The sequence below is a fragment of the Bubalus bubalis genome, chromosome 10 (genome assembly GCF_019923935.1).
Source record: "Bubalus bubalis isolate 160015118507 breed Murrah chromosome 10, NDDB_SH_1, whole genome shotgun sequence".
NCBI lineage: Eukaryota > Metazoa > Chordata > Mammalia > Artiodactyla > Bovidae > Bubalus > Bubalus bubalis.
Window position 1 is genome coordinate 13,056,014 of NC_059166.1, and position 13,033 is coordinate 13,069,046.

At 39.0% G+C, this 13,033-nt stretch overlaps 1 protein-coding gene across 3 annotated transcripts in view; it reads left to right on the forward strand.

The window, feature by feature from the left end:
- Positions 1–13,033, forward strand: part of IPCEF1 (interaction protein for cytohesin exchange factors 1) — a 167,928-nt gene that overhangs the window by 20,291 nt on the left and 134,604 nt on the right. The window lies entirely within an intron of this gene.

The following is a 13,033-nucleotide window of genomic DNA, read 5'->3' on the forward strand; positions in this document are numbered from 1 at the left end:
GAATCCCATGGACAGAGGAGCCTTGTGGGCTACAGTCCATGAAGCTGCAAAGAGTCAGACACAACTGGGCAACCAACACTTCCACTTTTCACTTTCATTATTTCATTGAATGGGTATACCACAATTTTGTTTATCCATTTACTTATTGATATATATTTAGGTTGTTTCCAGTGTTTGGCTATTTCAAATAAAGCCACTATATACATTTGTGTACATATCTTTGAACATACATATACTTTCATTTCTCTTGGATAAGTATCCAGGAGTAGAATGGCTGGGTTGTAGTTGGTGTATGTTTAACTTTTAAAGAAACTACTGGTTTTCCGAAGTGATTGGACCATTTTTTATATTCCCACCAGTAATGTAAGAGCATTCTGTTTGCTCCATTTCTACATTGAGGCCTAGTGAGACCAATATTTTTAACTTTAGCCATTCTGTTATGTATGTAGGGGTAACACTGTGTTTTTAATTTTCGTTTCCCTAATGAGTAACAGCACTGAAAAACTTTTCAAATGCTTAGTTGACCTCTGTCTTCTTTTGTGAAGTTTCTGTTCACATCTTTTGCCCATTTTTAAATTGGATTGTTTTATTGAGTTTTGAGATGTCTTTAAATATTCTGAATATGAACATTTCATCACATATAGTTTGTCATTTTATTCCCTTAAAAATGTCTTTCAAGAAATAGAAGTTATTTTAATAAAAGCTCCTATCTTTTCCTCTACAAATTTTATACTTTCAGATTTTACCTTTAGGTGTATGATTCACTTTGAGTCAGTTTTGTATACAGAGAAAGATATGAATCAATTACGTTTTTTTTTTCTTTTTTGCACCTAGATATTCAATTGTTCCATCACCATTTATTGAAAAGATTATGCTTTCTCTGCTGAGCTGCTTATGCAGTTTTATCAAAAATCAATTGACCATATATTTGTAGATTTATTTTTGGACTTGATGCTTTTTTCCATTGATCTATTTGCCACGCTTCATGTCATACTATACTGTCTTGATTACTTTAGCTTTACGATGAATCCACACTAGGTGAGTAACTCATTGTTATTGTTATAAAGTTGTTTTGTCTTTTTTAGCTCCTTTGAATTTAATAAAAATAATAGAGTCAGTTTATCAGTTAAAAAAAATTCTGCTGGAATTTTGATTGGGTGTGATTTGAATTGATAGATCAATTCAAAGAGAATTAACATCTTAACAATATTGAGTCTTCTGACTCTTGAATAAGGTATATCTTTCCATTTCTTTAGATCTTTAATTCTCCTCGCCATATTTTTTGCATTTTATTGTTAAGTCTTTCACATCTTTTGTTAGATTTATCCCTATTTTGAGTGCACGTCCTTCTACTCTGCCATCTTGAACAAATGTCCTCCCCCATTTTATATTTTTTGATGCCATTATAAATGGCATTAGTTTATAATTTATTTCCATTTCCAGTTTTTATTGTTAGAACATAGATACAAAATTTATACTTTATATTTACCTTCTATCCCACCTTTTGATAATTCAGTTAGTTCTAAGAGCTTTTCTGTTTGTTTTAATTTCCATAGGATTTCCTTTCAAAATGTTCATGCCATCTGCAAATGAAGAGTTTTTCTTTTTCCCTTCCATTCTGTAGAATTTGTTTAAAATTTTTTCTTGCCCCATTGCACTGGGTAGCTTCTTGAGTACAATGGTGAATAGAAGTGGTGAGAGTGTTTCTACCCTCACCTTGTCCCTGATCTTTTCATGATGTGAGCCTGAGTTTTTGGTGCACACACTTTCTGCATCTATTGAGATGATCATGAGATTTTCTCCTATTATTCTGTTTATATGGTGATATATATTGATTGCTTTTCAATTGTTAAGCCTGGGATAAACTTCCCACAGTCATAATATAATATACTTTCTATATGTAACTGAATTCAACTTGCCAGTATTTTATTAAGAATTTTTACATCTGTGTTCATGAGGGGTACTGGTCTACAATTTTCTTTTCTTATAAAGTCTCTGTTAGTTTTTCATATCTGAGTTCTGCTGCCTTCTTTAAAAGAGTTGGGAAATATTCCCTTCTCTACTTCCTGGAAGGTTTTAAAAGGCTTTTTGGGTTGTTTTGATCCTCATCATGTTTTAATTCTTCAAAAGTTAAAAAAAAATTAAATGTATGTAGTATCTTTTTTCTTGAAATATTTATCTAGTATGTAATGAAAGTTCATGGATAAAAAAGTTGGATCACCTGTGTGCTTAGTTGCTCAGTCGTGTCCGACTCTTGTGACCCCATAGACTGTAGCCTGCCAGGTTCCTCTATCCATGGGATTCTCCAAGCAAGAATACTGGATCATCTGTAGGTTTTATTTATTCACATATTGTAATTCTTTACCTTCTTCTAAAGCTAGCATAAATATTTAAAGTGTAGAAATGCCAAACCAAAGCCAACACGTACACATATGTGTTTTACGTGTATTATTTTATTAACATATAATATGCCAAAGCCTTTGACTGTGTGGATCACAATAAACTGTGGAAAATTATGAAAGAGATGGGAATACCAGACCACCTGACCTGCCTCTTGAGAAATCTGTATGCAGGTCAGGAAGCAACAGTTAGAACTGGACATGGAACAACAGACTGGTTCCAAATAGGAAAAGGAGTATGTCAAGGCTGTTTATTGTCACCCTGCTTATTTAACTTCTATGCAGAGTACATCATGAGAAACGCTGGACTGGAAGAAGCACAAGCTGTAATCAAGATTGCCGGGAGAAATATCAATAACCTCAGATATGCAGATGACACCACCCTTATGGCAGAAAGTGAAGAAGAACTAAAAAGCCTCTTGATGAAGTGAAAGAGGAGAGTGAAAAAGTTGGCTTAAAGCTCAACATTCAGAAAACGAAGATCATGGCATCCAGTCCCACCACTTCATGGGAAATAGATGGGGAAACAGTGGAAACAGTGTCAGACTTTATTTTTTGGGGGGCTCCAAAATCACTACAGATGGTGACTGCAGCCATGAAATTAAAAGACGCTTACTCCTTGGAAGGGAAGTTATGACCAACCTAGATAGCATATTCAAAAGCAGAGACATTACTTTGCCAACAAAGGTCTGTCTAGTCAAGGCTATGGTTTTTCCTGTGGTCATGTATGGATGTGGGAGTTGGACTGTGAAGAAGGCTGAGCGCTGAAGAGTTGATGCTTTTGAACTGTGGTGTTGGAGAAGACTCTTGAGAGTTCCTTGGACTGCAAGGAGATCCAACCAGTCCATTCTGAAGGAGATCAGCCCTGGGATTTCTTTGGAAGGAATGATGCTAAAGCTGAAACTCCAGCACTTTGGCCACCTCATGCGAAGAGTTGACTCATTGGAAAAGACTCTGATGCTGGGAGGGATTGGGGGCAGGAGGAGAAGGGGACGCCGGAGGATGAGATGGCTGGATGGCATCACTGACTTGATGGATGTGAGTCTGAGTTCACTCTGGGAGTTGGTGATGGACAGTGAGGCCTGGCGTGCTGCGATTCATGGGGTCGCAAAGAGTCAGACACGACCGAGAGATTGAACTGAACTGAACTGAATATGTAAATATGTATATTTGTTTGTTTGAGGAAATATATTCTAAGAGGTGCTTCTCTGAGTATATAGTGTGATTTCTGGATTTGAGCCACTTTTCATATTATTTCTTAACAGAATGTCTATAAATAGTATGTCTACTGTTACACTTTTAAATCAGTGTGACAGGAATTAAGAATATTAAGGATTATTTAAATTCTCAGATGCACCAAAAGCTTTATTAAGCTGGATGTTCCAGGCTTCTTGAAAATAAAGCTTTTCCTCGGGTCTGTTGAGGTCAATTATATTCATTTTAGTCTCATCTCTCTCTTTTTTTTTAAATCTCCCTTTTTTTATTCAATCACTTTCTTTCCAGAGTGAAATGAGCTATTAAATGGCCAAAAGATAATTATGGAAAATAAAAGAAAAAAAAAATCAAGATCTTTAGTTAGACACAATTTGGAAATATAAGTCCCAAATCTCTGAAAACAGTTATTCTTTTTATGTTTGCTTCTTGACTACATATGACCTGAGGTTTGCTTCCAGGCTTTATAGTGCATTCTAGAGTTTTTGTTTTCATTCTTTTTATCTTGCTTTGTTATTGCTTATGATAACACATGAATAAAAGTGAGAAATATTTCTGGGTTAAAACCCAAAACAATAGAATGATAATCAAATAGGATCAATTTATTCTAACTTAGTGTTCTAAAGAGTATGCTCTCATGATTTAACTGTGCCTTATATTTCTGGAAAAGTGTATGAACTTAAAATATGTTTGACTTTTAAAAATAAAGCAGGGAAAAATTAGAAGACATGTTTGTGTTGTGGTTTGAAATTTGGGGGACCTAGGAATGTTTACCTCTTGAAAGCCAAGAATTTTCTCTCGCCTTTTTTTTTTTTTAATTTGGAAAACTCATGCTTGAAGTTGTGCACTGGGAACATGAAACAGGCTTCAGACATGTTTGAATCACCGGAGGCTTTATTCAGATGAAGTCTTGCTAATCTTGGGGTTACCATTGAAGCCAGTTGTTGTTTGGGGGGCTTTTTAACAATATATTTTTGCCTTCATATCTCAGCTTAATTTTGTGCTTCTCATTCACAGATTAAAAAAAGACATGATGCATACTTTGATTAAGCTTGGGAAGTAATGATTGGTAGCAAGAGAGGACCCTGAAGCCAGAGGAACGGAATTAAGGAATCAGGGACAGGCCATCTTATTTCTATTTTCTTTATGCAGAAATGTCTCGAGATTAGAAACAATGTTTTGCACAAATATATTTTAAAAATGTTTAGCAGGCACATTTTCCAATCATGTTATGATGAGAAACAGATGTAGATGCTGTTAAATCATGTCAAATATGAACTGCCTGTGTACCCCGTGTATATGTGTAAATATTTAACTAGAAAACCAGTCACATGAGAATGACTCTGGAGAAATCTTGGAAGAAGGAAGCCACAAATTATAGGTCTGAAATTTACCATGCACGGCTTAGGAGTCCAGATAAGTAAAACCAAATGAAGAGACAGAAAGTTGTATAAATAGTTCATGTTTTTTTGGGAGGGGGAGGAAAGAGAAAGGATTAGGGAGAATTTTAAAATACTTCAACGACAGGCAGTACATTTAATTATAACCAGAGTGCTAAGAATCATATGATTGGAATTCAGTTATGTACTTGAATCGAGAGTATATTACTTACCAACTCACATAGGAAAAATTACTATGGACTTTTAGCTTATCCTCTGTTAGTTTCTAAAGTCACTGTATAAGGCAAAAGTCATACATTCAGCCTTATCCCTGACAGTCTTCCTGGAAGGCACTCTATTGGAGACAGAGAGTTCTACTAACACAGCTAGTAGATCTGTTGAAACAGATCTCCATATTTCTGTAGGTTCTGGATGATGAAGTTCATGGGCCAGAATGGGGCAAGGGAAGGTAATTACTGATTTCAGAAGCATGTTGTATGGAAAAGTAGAAATGAAAACAAAATTGCAGCTTCCATTGCACCCATAATCTTGAGTTTACACTCCTTGAGTGGAAGAGTGAAATGAATTTGCCAAATTTTGTTTATTTATTTTTTTAAGATGAAAAAATATAATTTTATGTATTTTTGTTTTTGGCTGTGCTGGGTCTTCGTTGCTGCTCGGACCTTCTCTTGTTGCAGTGAGCAGGGGCTACGTCTCTCGTTGCGGTGTTCGGGCTTCTCACTGCAGTGACCTCTCGCTGTGGTGGAGCACAGGTTGTCGAGCACATGGCCTCAGTAGTTGTGGTTCCCACTCTGGAGCACAGGCTCAGTAGTTGTGGCACATGAGCTCAGTTGCTCTGTGGCATGTGGGATCCTTACGGATCAGGGATTGAACCCGTGTCTCTTGCATTGGCAGGTGGATTCTTTACCACAGAACCACCAGGGAAGCCCTAAGGATTTTTTTTTTTGGATGTGGACCATTTTAAAGTCTTTATTGAATTTGTTACTATCTTGTTTTTGTTTTATGTTTTGGTTACTTGGCTCCGAGGCTTGTGGGATATTACTAGCTCCCTGACCAGGAATTGAACCTGAACCGCTGCCTTGAAAAGGAAAGTCTTAACCACTGGACCACCAGGGAAGTCCCTGAATTTGCCCCATTTTATTACTTTATTTGTTTTCAGGTTTAATTTTCATTTTATCAAACTAATATTGTCTAATTATCTCCTGAGCTTTAGGTTATTTGATCGAAGTATCGTCCCCACGTAGTGAAATGTGCAGCTCAAAAGGGTTAGTTAGAGTTCTGTGAGTTTTAACAGATGCATGATTTCACGTAACCCACACTGTTACCAAGATATGGAGTATTTCCCTTGTGCCCCATGACAATCAATCCCTCAGCCTCTCCTCTCCCCAGAGACAACCATGGCTCTGATTTCTTTCCCTGTAGATTTCTTTTGTCTGTTCCAGAACTTCTTGTCAATGGCATCGAATGACATGCTCCCTTAGGAATCTGGATCCTTTTATTCATCAGAGTATGTGATGTGTGCATTAATTTTTGCTGTTTTATGTATCGGTAATAGTTCATTTCCATTTGCTGCTCTCTATTCTATCAAATGAGTACATCCCAATTGGTTACAAATGGAGGTTTGTACCTTTGGTCACCTTCACCCATTTCCCCCTCTTCCCACTGGCACTGCCTTTGCTGCCCCCTTCGCCTTCCTTCCCTCACCTCTGGCAACCACCAATTCTCTGTATCTGTGGGCTTTTTTTTTTTTTAAGAGTTTCTTTTACTATTCCACATGTAAGTGATAACATGCAATATTTTTCTTTCTCTAACTTATTTCACTTGGCACAATGCCCTTTAAGTCCATCCATGCTGTCATAAACGGCAGAATTTTCTTTTTTATGGCCAAGTAATATTCCATTGTGTGAGTGTACACACACACACACACACACACACACATAGTTGACCCTTAAACAACATGGGTTTAACTGCACAAGTCCACTTATGTGCAGATTTTTTTCCATAAGTATGTGGAGTACTACATGATCCAAGGTTGGTTGAACCTGAGAGGTGTATCAGTTCAGTTCAGTTCAGTTCAGTCACTCAGTCATGTCTGATTCTTTGCGATCCCATGAACTGCAGCACGCCAGGCCTCCCTGTCCATCACCAACTCCCAGAGTTTACTCAGACTCGTGTCTATTGAGTCGGTAATGCCATCCAACCATCTCATCCTCTGTCATCCCCTTCTTTTGCCTTCAACCTTTCCCAGCCTCAGAGTCTTTTCTAATAAGTCAGCTCTTCTCATCAGGTGGCCAAAGTATTGGAGTTTCAGCTTCAACATCAGTCCTTCCAATGAACACCCAGGACTGATCTCCTTTAGGATGGACTGGTTGGATCTCCTTGCAGTCCAAGGGACTCTCAAGAATCTTCTCCAGCACCACAGTTCAAAAGCATCAATTCTTTGGCACTCAGCTTTCTTCACAGTCCAACTCTCACATCCACACATGACTACTGGAAAAACCATAGCTTTGACTAGACGGACCTTTGTTGACAAAGTAATGTCTCTGCTTTTGAATATGCTGTCTAGGTTGGTCATAACTTTCCTTCCAAGGAGTAAGCGTCTTTTAATTTCATGGCTGCAGTCACCATCTGCAGTGATTTTCGAGCCCCCCAAAATATGCGGAGAGTTAACTAGGAGACTTGAGCATGTGGGGATTTTGGTATCCTCCCCTGGCTGGTGCTGGAACCAGTTCCCCTTGGACACTGATGGACAGCTGTATACCACGTTTTCTTTATCCATTCGCCCATCAGTAGACACAAAGGTTGTTTCCATGTCTTGGCTATCGTAAATAATACTGCAGTGAACATGGGGGTGCAGGTATTTTTCAAGTTAGTGTTTTCATTTCTTTTGGATAAATACCCAGAGTGGAATTGCTGGTTCATATGGTAGTTCTATTTCTGGTTTTCTGAGGGACCTCCATACTGGTTTCTGTAGAGCAGACATTAATGTTAATCACACAAAACAAGTACAAGTTTGTGAGGTATTTGGAGTCCTGGGTAGTTTAACACAGAGAGCTCAGGGAAGAGCTCTATCTGAGAGACATTTTGGGGGAATGGAAAAGAGCTAGCTGCTGCTGCTAAGTCGCTTCAGTCGTGTCCGACTCTGTGCGACCCCATGGACGGCAGCCCACCAGGCTTCTCCATAAAGGAGCTAGCACTAGATACATAATGTTTAATAAAGGTTAAGTTTTCTTTTCTGGGGAAATCATATTACTTGGAAGAGACAGTAATGTTTTAGCATACATTAACCTTCTTCCCCATATGTCCCATTGCAGAACTTTCCTCATCTAAGATGTCTTGTCATACTTGTAAAGGAGTTTCTTGTTTTTTTTTTTTTTTAAATAATTGTACTTGTTTACACTTTAGAAATGGGAACTATGAAGACTGTGTAACTCATTTTTAATGGACTGCCCCATGTTCCTAAGTTACAAATATTGTAACTGATCTTAAGTTGAAAAATATTCTTATCCTGTAAAATTAACAACAAATTAGAACCTTCAGAAGTATTACTGCTTTATGGAAATTATAAGTGCATATTACTGTTCCATTGTATTGCAGTAGGGGCTGGTATATTTACAGTTCTTTCACTAATGTCTTTTTGAGGAGGTCTGAAGTTAATATGAAGTATACTTTATTCTTTGTTGTATATAAAAACTGCTTTGGGAAGGAATGCTGACTTCTGAATAGGTTTGGTAAAAAAGATGAATTAAGTGGTGAAATTAAAAATTTGAAGTCCTCGTTAAAATATTTCAGACAGGAATATAAGCATGTGCATCATAGATTTTGGCCCCTTCTCATCCTGTTCTCATTTCTTTCTTCAGTTCACTGTCTTTTACTTTTCTCCCTCTCCCCCTAAGAATTGCTGAAGCTTCTAGAGAACTATTTACACTTAAGTGGCAGTTTTCAAAGAAACTCTGTGCCTTTCTTCTTTTCAACAGTAGGATTCTTATGTGAAATTCTTTTTTTTCTGGTTGTAATATTTGTCAGTGGGTGCATGTGCGAGGGGCAAGTTGGGAAGTGTAACTCGGTATGTGATAAGTGTATGTACTATGAGTGTGGTACTTAGTGCATCAGTTCAGTTCAGTTCAGTTGATCAGTCGTGTCCGACTCTTTGCGACCCCATGAATCACAGCACACCAGGCCTCCCTGTCCATCACCAACTCCCGGACTTCACTCAAACTCACGTCCATCGAGTCAGTGATGCCATCCAGCCATCGCATCCTCTGTCGTCCTCTTCTCCTCCTGCCCCCAATCCCTCCCAGCATCAGAGTCCTTTCCAATGAGTCAACTCTTCGCATGAGGTGGCCAACGTACTGGAGTTTCAGCTTTAGCATCATTCCTTCCAAAGAACACTCAAGACTGATCTCCTTTAGGATGGACTGGTTGGATCTTCTTGCATTCCAAGGGACTCTCAAGAGTCTTTTCCAACACCACAGTTCAAAAGCAGCAATTCTTTGGTGCTCAGCTTTCTTTATAGTCTAACTCTCACATCCATACCTGACCACGGGAAAAACCATAGCCTTGACTAGACGGACCTTTGTTGGCAAAGTAATATCTCTGCTTTTGAATATGCTATCTAGGTTGGTCATAACTTTCCTTTCAAGGAGTAAGAGTCTTTTAATTTCATGGCTGCAATCCCCATCTGCAGTGATCTTGGAGCCCAAAAAAATAAAGTCTGACACTGTTTCCTCTGTTTCCCCATCTATTTGCCATGAAGTGATGGGACCAGATGCCATGATCTTCGTTTTCTGAATGTTGAGCTTTAAGCCAACTTTTTCACTCTCCTCTTTCACTTCATCAAGAGGCTTTTTAGTTCCTCTTCACTTTCTGCCATAAGGGTGGTGTCATCTGCATATCTGAAGTTATTCGTATTTATCCCAGCAATCTTGATTCCAGCTTGTGCTTCTTCCAGTCTAGCATTTCTCATGATGTACTCTGCATAGAAGTTAAATAAGCAGGGTGACAATATACAGCCTTGACGTACTCCTTTTCCTATTCGGAACCAGTCTGTTGTTCCATGTTCAGTTCTAACTGTTGCTTCCTGACCTGCATATAGGTTTCTCAAGAGGCCAGTCAGGTGGTCTGGTATTCCCATCTCTTTCAGAATTTTTTACAGTTTATTGTGATCCACACAGTCAAAGGCTTTGGCATAGTCAATAAAGCAGAAATAGATGTTTTCCTGGAACTCTCTTGCTTTTTCCATGATCCAGAGGATGTTGGCAATTTGATCTCTGGTTCCTCTGCCTTTTCTAAAACCAGCTTGAACATCTGGAAGTTCACGGTTCACATATTGCTGAAGCCTGGCTTGGAGAATTTTGAGCATTACTTTACTAGCGTGTGAGATGAGTGCAATTGTGCGGTAGTTTGAGCATTCTTTGGCATTGCCTTTCTTTGGGATTGGATGGGCTTAATGCTGTTAGAAGACATTAATTATTACTCACTGTTTTTAATGAGTGTTTGGAGCAAAAGGCAGGATGTATATAGAAATGAAGACATGGTGAATACTTTTCTAGGTTCTTCTCACTTTAAATTTAGATCTGCAAAAGAGTCTAAACCTTATTAAATACTAATTTGTGTTATTTTTATCATAATTTGGTGAAAGAGATTACTTGGTGGGGGAGTGAGATTAAGGATAGCAGAAGTAGAAGGTACAGTTCTGGACTCCTGTTATGGACAGAATGGTGTTCTCTCCAAATTCATATGTTATAGACCTAACCCCTAGAGCCTCAGAATGTGACTGTATTTAGAGATAGGGCCATTCAAGAGGTAATTAAATTGAAGTGGGAATGTTAATGTGAATCCTAAACTAACTGTGACATCCAGATCTTATACTTCAGCCTCAACAACCCTGAGAAAATAAACTTCTGTAGTTGAAGCCTCCCAGTCTGTGGTATTCTACTGTGTCATCCCTAGTAAACTAATAGAACCACCTGTATGATGGATCATACACAGAGGGGAAGAAACACAAATGTGGGTTATATATAGTGTGTACAGGTGGAGGGAGCAAGGAGAGAGAGAAATAAAGTGAGATTTGGGGGTAAACACACTGAGGTCTGAGAACTGAGTCTGGCATTGACTATCTACATGATTTTGAGCAAATAAGTTATTGGGTTGGCCAAAAAGTTAGTTTGGGGTTTCCCATAACATTTTTTGGAAAACTCAGATGAACTTTTTGGCCAACCCAGTGTTTGCCCTTCCTAAGTTTCAGATTTGTCCTTCATAAAATGTTTTCATTGTGAGGGTCAAGGCTGAGAATTGGAACTGGGAGGTGTTCCTGAGTGTTCATCGCTCTGCCCCTTCATTGCCATGTACCTGCTTTCCTGAGAGCAGCTGTAGGGTGAGGGTGTGGATGCTGAGACCTTTCTGCAGAAGGATGTCACAGATCGTCTCTGGGTCTTGGTTTCTTGACTGCAAAGAAATAAGGGGATTGCATTGCACTGTTGAGCTCTAACCCAAGGTCATTTCTTTAAACTCTAAAATGTTACATTTTTAAGGAATTTAAGGAAATGAGTTTGGATGAGAAGGCATGGAAGGGGATTCTGGATAAAAGTCACCATGTATACTGAAGCATTATTAAATAATGAGAAAAAAAGTACTGATGAGGTTCATTTGACTGTCATGGAGAGCTTCTTAGAATCAGATACCCGAGTGGGTAGAACCAGTGAAGAAGGAAGTTGAGGGTAGTTTCACTGGTTGAAAGGAAAAGCTTGTGATCGAGAACTATTATTCATTTCTTTTAAAATTAGTGAGATATAATTTTTGTGAAAGCTCATTCTAATACGTATGTGTAAGATGGATAGATGCAGAAAGAGGAAGAAGGTTGAAATATAGGGAGAAGAATAAAGATAGGTGGGCCTGGTGATGGTTGTGGAGATGGAAAAATGGTGACGAGTGTATGGTAGAAATTACTAAGGAGCGGGTGTAGTAAGTGAAGGACAAGGGAGCCCAGGAAAATGAGAAGCAAGGGTGGTGAACCAGGCTCTTGAGGGGCAACTGGTTTTTCCTCCTAAGAAAGACACCTGTCTGGGTCAGTGTCGAGATGGAAAGGGCTGAGTAGACAGCCAGGAAGTACCAGACTTCTTGTTAATTTTCTCATGACTTAAAACAAAAGACTGTTTTAGGCATAGACAGACTGACTCTGTCTAGAAATGCAAATGAGAATTTTTTTCCCTTTTCCAATTTGAAGATAGGTGGGAGAGTTCCCAGGTTAATGTTATAACCATTTGTGGTACTAGGAGGTCAGCAGAGAGCCGTCAGTAGGTGGCTGTCTATGGATCTGATCATCCTGACCTCTTGTTTTTCAGGATCTCTGGCTTCTGTTCCAATGACTTACTCTGCCAGGAAGCCCTGATGTAACAAGTACCTCATTCAAGATATCAAAATAGTTCTTCTTTTCTTTTTTTAATTTGTTCAGTGTTTGCTCCCAGTGGTGTTAGGGGTGAACCTGCCTGCCAATGGAGGTAGATGTAAGAGCTGTAGGTTTGATTCCTGGGTTGGGGAGATCCCCTGGAGGAGGGCATGGCAACCCACTCCGGTATTCTTGCCTGGAGAATCCCATGGACAGAGAAGCCTGTTGGGCTGTGGTTCACAGGGTCACAAAGAGTCGGACATGTCTGAAGCGACTTAGCATGCAAAGTCCTAGGTGATGCACTGAGAGTTGGGAAGGAAGAGATAAATACAATGCAAACCCTTTCATCAGGAAAAACCTGGGCGAAGGGCTGACAGGCTTGGACATGGACTTGGATATGCTCCTAAGGCAATGTACCAGTGCTGCTACACAGCTGCATTCTAAACCTTATGGGGACTCATGCAGAATGACTAAAACTGTGGGGCTGTTGATCATCGCTGACTCCAGATGATAACTGTGTGTTCTGGAGGCGATCTATATAGTTGCATATTGCAGGGTCAACAAATAGAAACATAAAGGAACATGGGAAAAGAGAGGAAACCATTATTAAGCATCAACTAAGTGCCTGAGACCAA